Below are 16,344 nucleotides of genomic sequence, written 5' to 3'. Positions count from 1 at the left end.
CGGCTCACCTGCTCCCCGCACTTCCAGTGGAGCAGCCCTGGCATCCCTGGCAGGCAGGGCCACGGCCAGGAGCAGCAGGAGGAGGAGGTGCAGAGCAAGGGCCATGGTGCCTTGCCCTGTGCCAGTCCCGCCGCTCTCGCTGCCACCACTGTCGTATTGTCACCAGCACTGCTGCCACCACCGCTGCTGCCACAGCAGTTGTGCTCAAGCACTGCCTGCTCGGGCATGGTGGTGCTCTGGAACCACGGGGCTCTGGGACCTCTGTGACCTCAGAGCCTGCTCTGACCTCAGCCTGCTGTGACCCCAGAGCCTGCTGTGACCTCAGGCTGGAGATGCCTGGGCGAGTGGGATCTGCCTTCTTTGGAAAGGAGCTCATCCTGCCCAGCAGCTCTGTCCAAGGGCTGTGACACAGTCCCAGCCCAGCTGATCTCACAACTCGGGGCATGAAGGGATGGACAGCAGCCCGGCCAAGAAGGACTTGGGGCTGCTGCCTGATGAGAGGCTGGACATGAGCCAGCCATGTGCATCCAAAGCACAGTGCCCAGCAGGTTGAGGGAGGTGATTGCACCGCTCTGCTCTGGTGAGACTCCACCTGGAGTACTGTGGAAGATGTTTCATATTGCTGGCTGGGGATCTATGTACAAATCAGGAACGGGGCAGGACTGCTGAGGAACACAAATCGACCTGTTTCTTTTCTAGCATCAGTCTCATTACATGGTTGTGACAATGGGCAGATGCCAGCAGCTCACATCCCTGGCAGCAGACAAAGAACTTAATGTTACAACGTACTTTGAAAGTTTTTTGACCTGTCATACAAAGCAAAAGTATAGTGACAATAGATTTATCCAATCAGTATAAGCACCACGTACCTTTGCTTAAAAAAATGCTTGCTTCTTTCCAATACAATACCTACTTGCATTTTAAGCCTTAAAACCCAGTGCACAGAGCTCCATTAGTAAGCTTAGAACTTCCTACTATCTTGCTAGATATACTTTTCTGTAGCTTAGGGAGTTATTCTAGCCAAGTGTTAATACACAGAGCATTGTTCTATTCGTCCTTACTTTTCTATTTCTTATTTAATTTTTCTGCTGTTCTGTGGTTCTGTGACTCAAAACACACTCAAGCTAAGAAAGCCTCTGCAGATTTCATGACATGGGAAGGTTTGAATGATTCCACATGCTCATGGATAGCCAGGTTTGTCTTCCACAAGTGAATTGTCCATGTGGCAGCTATGTCTTTTCCTTTGGGGGTTTTATCATAAAAGCACAGAAAACTAACAAGCTAAGCATAAGCTTAAGGGATGCAATGAGTGCAACATATCACTAAAGGCATTGGTTCTGTTTTTGTAGTGTGTGTTGCAGGTGACCATAGTTTTTGCAGTTGGCAAGTAAAAATTTTCAGCTAAAGAACTAGCTGTGTTTCAGTGCTGTGAGCAAGCAAGGTGGCAGCTTGATCCTGGCCTGGATTCCTTCATGGGACTGTCTTAATGCTTCTTTTCTGTGGTTGTACTAGTCATGGAGTGACATGAGGAGTATACACAGTAACGGCTGACTGTAGTTCAATACAAAAATTGAATACAGTTTGTCTTGCTCCAGTCTTTTGAGAAGACTCTTTTCCCTCCAGTCTTGAAAGTAACATTTCTTGGTGCAGAACTGTTTTTTGATGACTTTTGTAGTCTTTGGCCATGGTCTGAAGAGCCGCTAGCCTTAAGTGACATGCTGGGCATTAAACCTGAGGCTTTGTGCAGGACACAGCATGGGGGCGGTTTCTCTGTGAAGGCTTTGGGGTTTATTTTTAAAGTCTTTAAAGGAGAAGGAAAATCTTTTCAGAGGCTTTGTACCAGGCATTAGATTTGGATTGGCATTATAGGCAGTGTCTTTGAGGTAGAGTAATTGTAAATTGACTTCACTCTTCAATGCTTCACTGTGAGAAGAGTGGTAACAGGAGAAGTTACTCTGGGGGATGTTTGGGATAAAGCATAAGAAGACAGGTGTGGAAGGACAAGAGATTTCCTAATAAGTTGTTGGTGTCTTTGGTACCAGGGCAAAAACACAAAAACACTGTGGAAACCCAATATAGAGAGAAAGGCACCCCCATACAAAATGTTCAGTACCCCCTTTTATACACAAGTGGGTATCACAGAACAGAATGACAAAAGCGGTGCTGAAGTTTCATGCTTGTTATCCTCCTAACCTGAAAAGGCCTTGCAAGGATGTCTTTGGATTTTCAGATGCATTTTTTGATGGAGAATAGAGCCTTAGCTCCAGGCTTGAGCATTTGATTTGACTTTATTTTTGCAATTGTTAGTAGGGGCTGTTTTTGTCTAAAGTAGTATCATTCCTGACACTGGTAACAGGGCATACAGTAGTTCCACTGTTGGGTGGGTATGCTGCCAGGGTTGTGCCCAGCATGGCTGGAGGACCTCCATGGAATCAGTTCTTTGTCACCTGTGGTTCAGTCAAATCAACCTGGCGTCTCTGCTGATGGTGCTCACGCCACTCCAAGGAGGTTGAGATGTCACATTCCCTCCTTAGATTCTCTCGCAGTGTTTAGAACTGTGTGCTGCGGGACCTCCCCCGGGATTGGCTCCTTGTCATCTGTGGTTCGATGAAAGAAGCTTGGCGTCCTTGCTGAAGGTGCTCACTCCTCCTTGGGGAGGCATGGATGCCCTGTTCAGTCTGTCTGTCATAGCATTCCATCCTCCTTGGATTCTCCATCAGGGGCAGCGTGCTGCAGAACCTCCGTGGGGTTCGGCTCCTTGTCATCTGTGGTTCTCTGTAAGAAAGCCGGCGCCTCTGCTGTTCCTCCCTGAAGAGGCACGGATGTACCAGTAATGCCTTAGAGCTCGTCCCTCATCGCGTTCCATCTCCCTTAGATACTCCGTCAATTTTTGGCTGGAAGATCTGTGTGACCTCTGCCGGGATCGTCTCCTTATTGCCCTCGGTTCTATGAAAGAAACCTGGTATTCTTGCTGACGGAGCTTACGCCGCCTTGAGGGGGCACGGACTTGCCGTTGGGTCCTTTGGCCCTTGTCACGAGCAGTGTTCTGAGCCCTGCTCTGCCGCTGTCTCCTGCTGCTTGAGTGGCTGTAGCCCTGGGCCTGCTGGACCCTGGTGCGGCCATTGTGATGCCTCCTTGGATACCTGCTTTGGCTCTTCTCTTGGGCCCTACCACGGCAGCTGCCACTGCGGCTGCCACCACGGCTACCACTACAGCTTCTGCTGCAAGACTTGTGGTGCTGTCGTCCTGGAGAATGATGCTGACATCCTTCTGTAGAGCGGGACCCAGCTCGCTCTCCTTGAATATGGCTGGCAGAGCTGACGGACTCCTCCATAGAGTGCACCTCAGAGTTACTGTCTCTCACCTTGTGGAATGTATGTGGGAAAGGTGACTGGCGTATCAGGCCTTCCACTCTTCTGTGGAACCACTCCACCATGCAGTAATAACAGAAAGGGCGCCAATGCCAGCTCACGGAGGCTCAGTCATTAATGCCAGCTCAGCAGATTGAGCACCTTTGGTTCTCAGAAGCACCTGGACGTGCAGCCCGGGACACCTGGATGGTGCTGGCAGCAGGGAAGAGGTGCTGCTTTCTGCCAGGTCTTCCTCTGAGGCTATTTTGCCCTGCAAACCAAAGAGATAAGCTGGTGTGGTCCCTGGTGCAGATGACACAGTCTGCAGCCAGCAGCAAAGCTACTGAAGTTGAGCATTAAAGAACTGCCCACTCTGCCTCAGCACAGCACTTGGGCTGCCACCAATGCCAGGGACCATCCTGGGTCAGATGAGAAACACTTGAGTGTCTTGGCATCTTCTAGCTCTTGAGGCAAGATGGTAACTGACCTCTCTGATATGTGCAGGCAGGAGCTGGGACACTGGGAGAGGAATTCCTGGCCTCTCAGCAGCTGCAGACAGAGCCTGAGTGCATGGCAGATTGGGACCAGCACCCTAGGCCCTGTCAGGACCCTTGTCCAGCAAATCTTCTCTGTGCCTTCAGAAAGCAGACAATGGGATGGAGGCCCTTTTTCTTCCCCCACATTCAGATGTCTGTACCCAGTGGAGGAGGCCAGACACTGTGGCCTTTTGGGGCTTCCCCAAGCATCCAGAAGGCTTGTTGTCGCAGGTGTCACAATGACTCCGCGGTGACTACATGGGGCTTTCAGGTTCCACACCCAGAAGACACAAACTCCAGCCCTAAGAAATGAAAACTTCTAAGGCAGCTCATCTCACATGGCTGCTCCACTCAAGCAACATCCTAATGCCATATTTTTAATATAAATTCACAGGTTACACTGATGATACTCAGCCCTATGTTCTGTTTTAGAAATAAACCAACGCAAGGCATTTCTTACTTCTCAGTCTACTTTGCAGGTCAAAAGAGGTGACACTCCACTGGAGCAGTCTGTTCAGTGTGCAGCTCCCCACATAAGTAAAGATGGACATTCTGGAGTGTCCAGTAAGGGTTCAGAAGGATGATGAAGGGTCCACGAAGACAGGCTAGGAGTGCTGCCTCCAGGCTGCTCAATCTGGAGAAGACTCTATAGGGGATCTTTTCCAATGTATACCAATAACTGAAGGGAAGGTACAAAGAAGCCACTCTTTTCAGGGGTGTCCAGAACACAGAACGTCTCTCAGAATATTGGGGAACTTTTTTTTACTGTGAGGGTGACCAAGCACTGTCAGGGTGCTTGTGAACTCTCCCTCCTTGGAGATGATACTCAAAAGCTGTCTGGCTATGGTCACAGGCTAGTCAGCAGTGCTTCCTGGCAGAAACCTGATGGCCCCAGTGTCCCTGCTGCCTTCTTCTGTGGTTCTGGGCTCACAGCTGGGCTCTCCTCATGATTCCTTCTCATTTGCTTTTCTCTCTGTGTTTGACCTTAAGTGCTGTGGGACCTCCCCTGAAATGGGCTCTCTGTTGCCTTTCATTCCCTGGAGGAAACTCAGTTCTCCATTACTGTTTCTTGTGCCTCCCATAATAAGCTGGCACTGGCTCTTCTGGGTTTAGAGTTCAGCCCTCATCATGGAGTGAAACCAATTAAAGTGCCACAGCTTGTCTCAGTCTTGGTAGGTAAACAAACTGTTGTTCACGTAAGTCTGATAAGCCCAGCTGAAGTAGTCTTTCATTAGCTTCAGCAAAGACGCTACTTTCATTCCGCAACTTCCGTGTACTCTCAGTCGAAAACAAAGCACGAGACTGGCACTGGTTGCACAGCATAGTAGACGATTCAAAGCATAGCATTGTTGTAGTAGATAGGGACAGGCGAACGGAAGATTTCGGGATGTGACGGAAAGAAAGACCCCCATCCCCCTCTCACCCTGCAACATGTTATCCATTACCCCAAAGAATGTAACCACACCTAACCCAGTAGTCTTCCACTCCTGACTAACCCTAGAGACCCTGCCAACCCCCCCCTGACGTAGCAGAGTCCCCCAAGACTATTTAAACCCATGAGATAAGATAATAAAGGCTTTCAACCGTCCACCACATTGGTGTCCTGTGTGTGTTGTTAGCCCGAGTGGCCCAGGGGAGACTGGGCTGCCGTGCTGTTCCTTGCAACCAGATCGCCGTTGTCTCCCATGAAGGCAACATAACTGGTGCCGAAACCTGGGAAAGATTAGCTCGGGTAGCGGGAGTCGCCTGGACAAGAGCAGCGGCCAGACCGGTGAAACCGTGTTCTCGGTGAGGGACACGTCCCCGGACCCGTGATCGTCATGGACGCCATCGCCAGGGTCGTAAGTGAGGTTCATAAGCAATGGGGAATTGAGTGTAAGCTCAAAGACTTTTATCTTGCTATAACAAGGCTGCTTGAGCTTGGGGCAATTGAACGCCCTGTGGATGTTTTGCATCCGGAGATATGGGAAAAATGCACAGCCATACTGGCCGAGGACACGAAATCCTCAGGCAGCGGCAAATGCCTTAAGGTGTGGGGCAAAGTAGAGAAAGCCCTACGCAAAGCAATAGAAGAGCAGGAGGCATGGAGCGCAGCGCGTACGTGTTTATTGGTTACACCCAAGCTAGGCGTAGGGGAGGCAACGCAAACCGCCCCTGAGGGTGATCCGCCCGGGAGCGGGGATCCGGGGGGGCCCGGCACGTCGCCCCCCTCCCCGGGCCGGGGCCCGGGGCCCCCCGCGGAAACCTCCCAAAAATCCGCAGCTTCCCTGTCCGCCCCGCCACCGCCGGTCGGTGGCCCGCTGCCGGAGGTGCAGCAGCGCGCAGAGTTCTTTTGGCAGAGGCGGGGGAAGCCAGAGGCGCGGAGGCCACGGCTTGGGAGGAGATCCTACCCACGCCGCCCCCGTATCCCTTTGAAAATGGCACCGGCAGCCAAGGGGAGGGGCGGGGCGCGGGCAGTCTCGGCACGAAGAGCCCAGAGGTGCGGAGTTTGACTAATGCGCGTGTGCGGGAGAAAGAGGAGGAGAGCGGCAGAGGGCTCGGGGCCAATCGGCAGCCGCGCCTGACGCCGCCATGTAAGGGAGAAACCCCCCCCTGCAGGAGGCAGGGCGAGCCCGGGGGGTGGCAGCGGCGCCACCCCCGGGGGGAGGAGCGGGGTCGGAGCCGCACAAAACGGCACCGAGCCCCGGAAGTGCGCTGGCATTCGACTTCCGACTCGGAGTCCAGCAGCAGCTCTGGCAGCCCGGAAGAGCTGACGGAAGCCAGTTGGGAGTCTGAAATAGAGGGAACAGAGCCAACACAATTTAAAACAAAATCAAGTAAAGCTTTAAGCTGCACCGAAAAGCAGCCACAATACGAACCAGCCCAGTTTACCGACTGGGGAGAAATAAAAATAGCCTGTGCTGAATGGTCCCCAGCGGCTGCCTTACAAGCCTTCCCGGTGAGGATCACCGGCCCGGAAGGCAGCCAGCAGAGGGTATATACCCCGGTAAACCCAAAAGATGTACAGTCAATTGTCAAAGCCATTGCAGAAAAAGGAATCAATTCAGCCATGGTCTCCACATTAATCGATAGTCTTTTTAGTAATGACGACCTGCTTCCCTTTGATATTGAGCGAATAGGTCGCATGATACTTGATGGTGCGGGAATGATTGTGTTTAGACAGGAATGGGAGGATAATTGTACAAAGCTATTAGCCCAAGCATCTGGCGCGAGGCAGCCACTACGCGGATCAACTTTATCCAGGCTTATGGGAAAGCACGATGATATGATCACGCCTCAGCAACAAGCCACACAGATGCGGGCTGAGGAGGTCAGGGCGACCACTCGGGCTGCTAGGGAGGCTATTCGTGCTGCCTCCCGGGTCGTAGCCAAGCCGTCGCCGTGGTCCACCGTGAGGCAAGCAGAGAGCGAAAGCTTCACGCAGTTTGTGGATCGCCTGCAGGCAGCGATAGACTCCTCTACCCTGCCGGCAGAGGCAAAGGGCCCCGTGGTAGCTGACTGCTTGCGCCAGCAGTGCAACTCTGTCACCAAAGATATCTTACGTTCCCTGCCAGCCGGAGCCAGCCTGGCTGACATGATCAGACATGTAGTGAGGGAAGAACACCTGACACCCATTCAGGCAGCCATACACACCCTGACCAGTGCCATGGCGTGTTTCAAGTGTGGTGAAGCAGGTCACATCGCGGTGAGCTGTCCCCACCCGGCATGGCAGCCCGCCGCGGCGCCTCCACCCCAAACACGCCCGAGAGGAGCCTGTTGGGGCTGCGGGAGGAAAGGACATCTGGCCAAAGAATGCAGGTCCCAGCCCCAGGGAAACGGGAGAGGGAGGGGGCGTGCGAGCCGCACTCAGCCTCCTCCCGCCGCGAATGCAAGGCGGCCCATCTATGCCAACCCCCAGTGGGGCAGGGCGCCCTTATACCCCATACCCCCACAGGAGGCAGCCAGCTTCGTACCCTCACCAGCGAATTTCGCAACACAGCCTGCGGTACCTTCGTACCCACTACCACCGCAAGCAGCGCCCATGCCGCAGGGTCAGCAGGGGACGCCCCAGAACGGGACCCCTGGGTGGCCCTGGCCATGAAAATAGGGAAGGAGCCCCCGAAGGTGTGGGGGACGTGCCGCCTTTATGGCAGTCAAGACCCCCATGTCATAGGGCTTCAGTTTTGGGCAGACACAGGAGCAGACTGCTCGATTTTTCCCCAAGCACTGTGGCCCCGACACTGGCAATGCAAAGAAGTCCCCCCAGTGAACAGAGTGAGAGGGCCGTCCCGGACTTAAAAATCACCAGACCCCATATGGGTCGAGCAGTGGCCCCTGCCAAAGCCTCAGATGGCAGCCTTGCTAGAACTGGTCGACCTCGAGCTGCAAAAGGGTCACATAGAGCCCTCCACCAGCCCGTGGAACACCCCTGTGTTATATACTAGAAGCTACCTTTCTAACCCCAAACGAAACCAAACCGAACCTGACTAACTCCTGTTGACTTTGTTATGATGTTAAACCCCCTTTCTACGAAGGCATTGCTTTAGACACCCCCTTCAGTTACTCCACAGCCAGTGCCCCCCACCAGTGCAGATGGGACACTCCCCGCAGAGGAATCACCCTGAGTCAAATCACAGGACAAGGCAAATGTTTTGGCAATGCAACTTTAGCAAAGCAGAAAGGCAACTTCTGCACTAAAGTTGTCAAGCCCAACAGAAAGACCAATAAGTGGGTGGTCCCATCCGCATCTGGGATGTGGGTTTGCCAGCGATCCGGAGTGAGTCCTTGTGTGTTCCTTGCCAAATTTATTGACTCTATTGACTTCTGTGTCCAAGTTCTGATTGTTCCTAGGGTCCTGTACCACTCAGATGAAGAAGTGTACCACCTTTTTGAAGAACCTGACAGACTCCACAAAAGAGAAATAATCACAGGTATAACTATCGCAATGCTGCTCGGCCTGGGAGCAGCTGGTACAGCCACAGGTGTCTCAGCCATCGCAACCCAACAGCACGGACTCTCTCAGCTGCAAATGACCATCGATGAAGACCTGCAGAGGATCGAGAAATCCATCTCCTATCTAGAAAAATCAGTCTCTTCGCTTTCAGAAGTAGTTTTACAGAATAAGCGAGGACTGGACCTCTTGTTCATGCAACAAGGAGGACTGTGTGCAGCTTTGAAAGAGGAATGCTGCTTTTATGCAGATCATACGGGAGTCGTTAAAGACTCCATGGCAGAACTCCGAGATAGACTGGCTCAGAGAAAGAGAGACAGGGAAACCCAGCAGAGCTGGTTCGAATCCTAGTTCAATCAATCACCTTGCCTCACCACTTTAATTTCCGCCCTGGTAGGTCCACTGGCAATACTGCTTTTAACTGTTACCATAAAACCATGCCTGCTGAACAAGCTAGTCTCGTTTGTTCAGGCCCATCTAGAATGGGCGAACATTCTGTTCGTGGGCCAGCAACAAATGCTGTAAACCAAAAACTGCGAATACAGTCAGTTGCAAAAGCCTTCAAAACTCACCTTGCGAGATTTACTCAGGTTTACCAAACCCTTTTTTTCCTCACCAAGTTACAAGTTTGTACCTCACTCCAGTGCCTATATCTACGACTACCTCATTTTATTTATGAAAAGGAGGGGGGAGATGCAGTAGATAGGGACAGGCGAACGGAAGATTTCGGGAATTTCGGGATGTGACGGAAAGAAAGACCCCCATCCCCCTCTCACCCTGCAACATGTTATCCATTACCCCAAAGAATGTAACCACACCTAATCCAGTAGTTTTCAACTCCTGACTAACCCTAGAGACCCTACCAACCCCTCCTGACGTAGCAGAGTCCCCCAAGACTATTTAAACCCATGAGATAAGATAATAAAGGCTTTCGACCGTCCACCACATTGGTGTCCTGCGTGTGTCGTTAGCCTGAGTGGCCCAGGGGAGACTGGGCTGCCGTGCTGTTCCTTGCAACCAGGTCGCTGTTGTCTTCCATGAAGGCAACAGTATTTTATGACCTCCTTCACTGATCTATGTAATTACTGTGCTGCTGATTAATGCAGCAACATAAACCTTCTGTCAACATCTCTGTTATGAAGTTTATTTCGATTCTAAATGACCTCACTTTTTATTTCTTACACTGGGATCAAGAATATGGTTGTTAAATTATTCTATTCTCTCCAAGGCTTTTAAAGAGAAAAAGAATATGGACACTTGATTTAGTAATCCATTTCTAAACCACCTTCAATGTAGTATAGAATACAGAACGAACTCATATTTGGCAAGAACAATTCTTGTCAAATCAATCCAATTTCCTTTTCTGACACGGCAAATGGCTCAATGGTTGAAAAAAGCAGTAGATGTGACATTTTCACTGTAGTAATAGTTCAATGTAAGGTGTTTTTATAAACAATACTTAGAAATCATAGGGTTCTCTTAGAATACATGGATGGTGTCACCTTGTGCTGCAGCAGAACTTTGGGGGGGGGGGGGGGGGAAGGGAGATTAGGGAATAGTGGTTAATTATTTGCCCTCTGGGAATAATTCCTGGGCATTGCATAAAAATGGGACTTGCCTGACTTCCTAAACTGTCCTGTCATCAGGCACTGGCAATTACACACTTTTTATACAATACCAATGGTAAATATGCAATTTCTTGTGTCGTCTTTTTCCTCTGAAATGAATTGAGCTCAAGCTTTTCAGGAAGGAATTTACTGAAATTTACCTTTAAAGTTGAGCTGACTCACTAACTTGACCGGGAGTTAAAAAATAAAAGCTGAAAGACAGTCCAGACAGAAACCTGACACATGGATCAGAGCAGGAAGATCAGGATGGGCACCTGAAGAAAAGAACAATGAACTATTTGATCAACCAGGCTGGTTTAGGAACCCAATGATGTGACAGGGCCAGTTCAAACCCTGGCACAGGAACCTGTGCACTCAGAAAAAGTTCATGTTTAAGTCATACAGATTTGCAGGAATATGAATCTGGAATATGAAATCAAGAATAGCTGATTTTAATTACACACTCCAATTTAGGACAATGTTTAATCACTTGCAGGTATTTAAACACCTTCTTGCCTGAATGCAAACTGTTGTTTCCTGCATTAGGGATTATAACTTCAGGTCATGGTTGGGATTTCAGATCTAAATGATAGCAAACAGGTCTCAGATGAAGGTCTAGAAGAGAGATTTAGATGCTAAAAGAGCTTTGAACATCTAAGCCTAAAGGAAGAAAGCATTTCCTTTATAAATATGAAACTATAAACAGGAGCAGTGTGTAAAGCTCATATACTGGACTCATTCTTGAATATGATTCTCTCTGGAAGAAACTGGACTTTAGCTGGAGGAAACCTGTGGCTCACCAAGCCAGTAAAGGTGAATTCTCAGGAGAGATACCTGCAATTGTCAATGCTTTCTGCAGGACACCCAAATCTCCCCCGTTCCTCTCCAGCACTACCTTGCAGCATTAGCTCTTGCCAAATCCAGACCCTGCTCACAAACTCTGTGTGGCACCTGGCAAGGGAGAAAACTGCTCACCGGAGTGGTGACTGAAACCCAGCCAGACTTTAACAGTACACATAAGAGCAACTGAAACACAAGCTGACTTAAACCAACAGGATGAGTGACATTCTGGCCAAGGGACAGGCAGAGCCTGTGGGCTCCCAGCTGTCCCTCCCTCTCCACACCTCAGCCAGCCCATCTCTTCCCCTCACCAAGCACTCCCAGCAGCTCACCCGACCCACAGCCATGGATGTCAGCTCCTGCACATCAGGAGAAAGGGATTGTCTCTGAGCAGGAGGCCTTTGGGCTGCCTGAGCAGCAGGGTGGGCAAGCAGAGGGAGTGGGACAAGCTGGGACAGCCAGGGCTGTGTGGGGCAGAGCTGCTGCTGAACCCTTTCCCCACCCTAACACACAGCTCTGCACTGCTCATTCACCATTTTCTGCCACTTGGGACACCTCTGTGCCACGCTGGGAACACGTGGAGCGATGGGATTCCATGTGTTATGGAATATGAGCACAGGCATGCAAGACACAATTATCATCATGCATCTCTAAGTTAAATTGTTTACACCAAGAGCTGTTTCACTGGATGGGGAGGTGCAGCTGCTTTGTGGCCAACAGAGAACCTCAAAGGCTGGAAGCTGGCCTGGGCCTCTGCTCAATGTGCTACAGGGCTAAAAAAGGGGTGTACTTCCTAAATGGTCAGTCCAGCACCACTCCTGAGCTTGACAATCACTTTAAACGAGCATGCCATATTTAAAACTAAGTATTATAAATGAAGGTTATTGTACAAGGAGCATATCATTTACATTTCTAAACTCACACTCTTTGTTTTGATGTAACCCACAAAGTTCCTGCTCTGCAAGGCCAGTGGACATAGTTTATTGCCTTTAAACCTGATCCAAGGTGATCTTTTTTATCCTTCACTGTACTTTGGAAAAGCAATTCCACGGGACAAGAACTCATCTTAAATCTTTGGTGCTCATGCCAAGGAGAACGTGACAGCCCTGACAAGCTGTGTGATCCCTTGTAGCACCAGGAGTTGTGTCATTCGTCCTTGACAGCCATCTTGAACATCACGTGTCCTCGCAATGGCTTTTAAATCCTACAGATGTTTAAAGAAATGCTTCTATTTTCTTTGATCTTCTCCAACCATGCAAGTATTAACATACACAATGCTGACAGAAAGACACTGGATAAAATGGTTATTTTTAGAATTTCCTCACTTCATTAAACAATACAGCAGCTATGATGCCACAAATAACACACTATGAATTCTTCTTATAAGCAAACAGAGGAAGTGTGTGTTTAGGAAAAGGCAAGGACTTCAGAAGATGCAATTCATTAAACTACTAGATTTAGTACTGTAAGTAAAAATATATCTATAAATATGGTTTTGCTTTGGGTTAGTGAGAAGATAAACTAGATTTTATTCCATAGGTCAGTCTGAAACTTGGGCAGAAATGTCTTAACACTTAATAACCATCAGTGAGTCCGAGTTTTGTCGGAGATAAAAAGCAACAAAAGCACGTGACTATTAAATTAATGACCAACTTTCTGACTTCTGGAAGGATTTGTTGATGCTATTACAAAAGTGGGGTTTAGTTGGCTCTAGTGTTTTTCCTTTGAGATTCCCACTCTGTTAATTTTATGGGTTTAGGAACCTTTCAGCTCCTCTATTGCCTATTCTGTCAGCAAAGAAGCAATGAAGTCACAGCAAGTTTCAAAACACTGGCCAGAAGTTGTCCTTGTGTGCTTTTCCCCAATTCCGAGGACAAGTGGAAGAGCTTTCTATGAAATGGAGGGTCAGCCATCTGATTACAGCTGGCTTGGGATGGGACCTAAGGACCAGGAAATGCAGTGAAAAAAGGAAGTGTGTTGGAAATGGTTTCTGAAGAACTGTCAGCAATTTGCTTTGGGGCTTTCTTGAAGCATTACCATGTTGAGTTCTTGTGCTGTGTGTCTTGAGGAGTAATTTCAGCTCTCTGTAGATCAGTACCCTGACTTTGGCCTGGAAGACTCCCAGGTCTCCTGAAGACTCCTACCAAGAAAATGGATGAGCAGCTTCTAATTTCCCCCAGGCTAGATTTTACAAGGTGATTTGGAGACATCTAATAAGCCCCAACCAGTGATTCTCAAACTCACTTGTGTCCCAGCACAGTGATTTTATAGGCACTTTGTCAGACTCCAACCTACCTGTAGTGCTGCAGTTGTGATTCCAGCTGCTGGATGTATATTTGCAGATGTGGCACCTCGTTAGCTCTCACTTCCAGCTCCTTCACTTTGCCAAGACTGTTCAGGACAGTGTGTCTGGCCTCTTCCACCTTCCTCCTCATCTCTGCCTGCTCCCTCTTCAGGTTAAGGTTGCAGTCTTCCAGGCTGACCAGAGCTTCCTGAGAGCTCTTCAGCTCCTTCTCCAGCTCCTGATTGGACCTGATGGCTTCTTCAATCTGCCCATCCCTGGAGCTCCGGATGAGCTCCATCTCCTCCAGGACACTTTGGAGGCACTTGGTCTGGGAGTGCTTCTGTGTTAATGGTCTCTTACCCCCTATGAAGCAGGATCCTTCTTCTGTATGGCTGGCATGGCTCTTCCGCAGCCCCACCTGCAATGACCAGGAGCACAAAGCAGGGAGAAAATGATAGGTTTTAATTAAGACTGAAAGTAGCTGGATTGGGCTTTGTTGGCTTTTTTTTTTTTTTTTTTTTTTTTTTTTTTTTTTTAAAATCACATAGAGTTGATCAGCAACTAAAGCTACTTGACATTTGCCAAATACAAAAACAAGGAAACAATCTCTGGAAAGTAGTTTTTAATACCTAGCTATACATTCAATTTTCAAACTACTCACTATCATGTTATTGCACAAGTTTCTGTATAGCTTTAATGTCATCACTATGGTCTGTACTCAGGAGTCAAGAAGTCTGCTGAAAAAGATTTCCAATGAAGTTGTGTTCAGAAGAAGAGAGCAGGGAGCAGCTGGGGGTGTTCTGGAGCTCTCCTCTGTTGTTTTCATTCTTCCTGGAACCTCAGACTGGTGACTTCATGGCTGCTGCTGATTTCCTTTCCCTTTTTTAAAAACAAATAGTGGAAGTGTCTTTGACCTGCCTTGCTGGACATTGTGAAGAGAACTGTCATCTACTGCAAGTGGAAGTGTCACAGGTGGAGCAGGATTTTGTGAGTGCTGTGTGAGTATCAAATCAGAGCTGGTCAGAGCTGCCAGAACAATCGGTCCACGCTGCCCTTCCCTGCTCTGCCTGTTCCACGCTGTTTCATGCCAGAGTAATGGAACTGCTGTTAAGTGTGTCACTCGAGCCAGGACAGCAGAACCAGCAGAAGCCAGCCCCGGAATTAATGGTGCCCCAGAATATTCATCAGCCTGCCTGCAGAACTGGCTCCAACTCTGAACTCTTGTGACCACACTCTGAAGAAAACATCCTTCTGATATTTCTTGTAGGCACTTCTGACTCAGACACTGCATCTGCTTGTGCACGTAAGAATCCGAAAGTTCTTACTTTAGGAAAAACCCTGCGGTGGTGCACATCCAGCATATGCTATCAGCACATCCTGACGGCACATGCAGTAGAAGAAGCAGCAGCATTGTACACGTGGGTTTGTTTAGCTGAGCTCCCCTACACTTTTAAACAGAGTGCTCACCACAACTATAGCTAATGGCACACCGGTGCCATACCTTGCTCCTTAAAGCCTCCCTGTAACTCAACTTTGCAAAGCAAAGTTAATGCCGAGGCAGAACAGGCAACCGCGGTCTCGGTGCGGCAGTGGAGGGGCTATAAGCACCGACTTTCCGAGAGCAGCATCTCTCCCGAAGCACTCGGGCCCGGCCGAGCCGCCCCCGGGAGGCCGGTGCAGAAGCCGGCCCGGACTCACCTGCAGCGCCAGGCACCGCGCCCCGCTGCTCTGCAGGGCGGCGCGCAGGTCCTCCCGCAGCTCCCGCAGGTGCCGCTCTCCTCCCGCAGCCTGGCGATGCGCTCCTCGGCCGCTCCAGCGCCACCATCTCCTCGCAGCGCTCTGGGCAGCGGGGCCCCGGCGGCCGCCGCTCGGCGGGGGCTGCGCAGGCGGATCGGGGTCTCGATGTGCTCGCTCTCCCGGCCCGGCGGCAGCCGCGGCCCCGCGCGGGTGCTGAAGTGGCCGCAGAGCCGCGCGTGGAACTGGCGGAAGGGGAGCTCGGCCGAGAGCCCGTCCCACAGCCCCGCGCACTCCTCGGGCTCCGCCGCCTCCTCCAGCCCCAGCACCCGGCACAGCGTGCGGCAGTCCTCGCCGGGGATGCGGCCCGCCCCGGCGCGGTCCAGGCGGTGGGAGATCTGCGGGTGCTGGTCCAGGCCGGTGGCCAGCACGGCGATCTCGTTCTCCACGCCGCGCTCCAGCCCGTAGTGGTAGGCAGGGCGCTGCCCAGCCACTGCGTGCGCCGGGCCGGCCGCCCGTAGGGGTCCCAGCCCTCCGGCGGCTCCATCGCCCCGCCCGGCCCGCGGCGCTGCCCGAGCATCCCGAGCGCCCGCCCGGCCGAGCGCTCGGCCCCGGCCCGCGGCGGGGCGGGACGGGCGGGGCGGGGCCGCCGCCGCTCCAGCGCCGCTCGCCGAGCGAGCGCCCGGCTCGCCCCGCAGCGGAGCCGCGTCCGCCTTTGTCCGGCACGGAAAGGGATTCCGGCAAAGCGGCCCGGTGCCGCCCCGCTCCGTTTGTCTGCCAGGCCCGCGACCCAAGTGCCTCTCTCATTTCTTAACTCCTTCCTCCCTTCTGCTTTCTCTTTAACGCAAGCAAGACAGCAGCATCGCACAATCCACTTGGACAAGTAAAGCTCGTGAACGAGTCAGTGCTTCCACTAAATTAAAAACCCAATGTGCTTGAAAGCCGACCTTCTGTGCGCTCAGACCTCCTCAGCTCTGTCAATGAGGTGACTTTATGGTGCTGCTGTGTGGCTTTACAGAGGTCTGGGATAGAGAAGAGTAAGCGTTAAACTCGCTCAAAGGAG

At 50.9% G+C, this 16,344-nt stretch overlaps 1 pseudogene; it reads right to left on the bottom strand.

Annotated features, from left to right (window-relative positions):
- Positions 1–2,685: 2,685 nt before the first annotated feature.
- LOC144247007 (uncharacterized) lies at positions 2,686–15,861 on the bottom strand (annotated as a pseudogene).
- Between the last annotated feature and the right edge of the window lie 483 nt (positions 15,862–16,344).

Source organism: Lonchura striata, chromosome 12, assembly GCF_046129695.1.
Source record: "Lonchura striata isolate bLonStr1 chromosome 12, bLonStr1.mat, whole genome shotgun sequence".
Taxonomy (NCBI): domain Eukaryota; kingdom Metazoa; phylum Chordata; class Aves; order Passeriformes; family Estrildidae; genus Lonchura; species Lonchura striata.
Note: the sequence above shows the minus strand (reverse complement) of the source record. Positions and strands in the feature narration are given on the sequence as shown.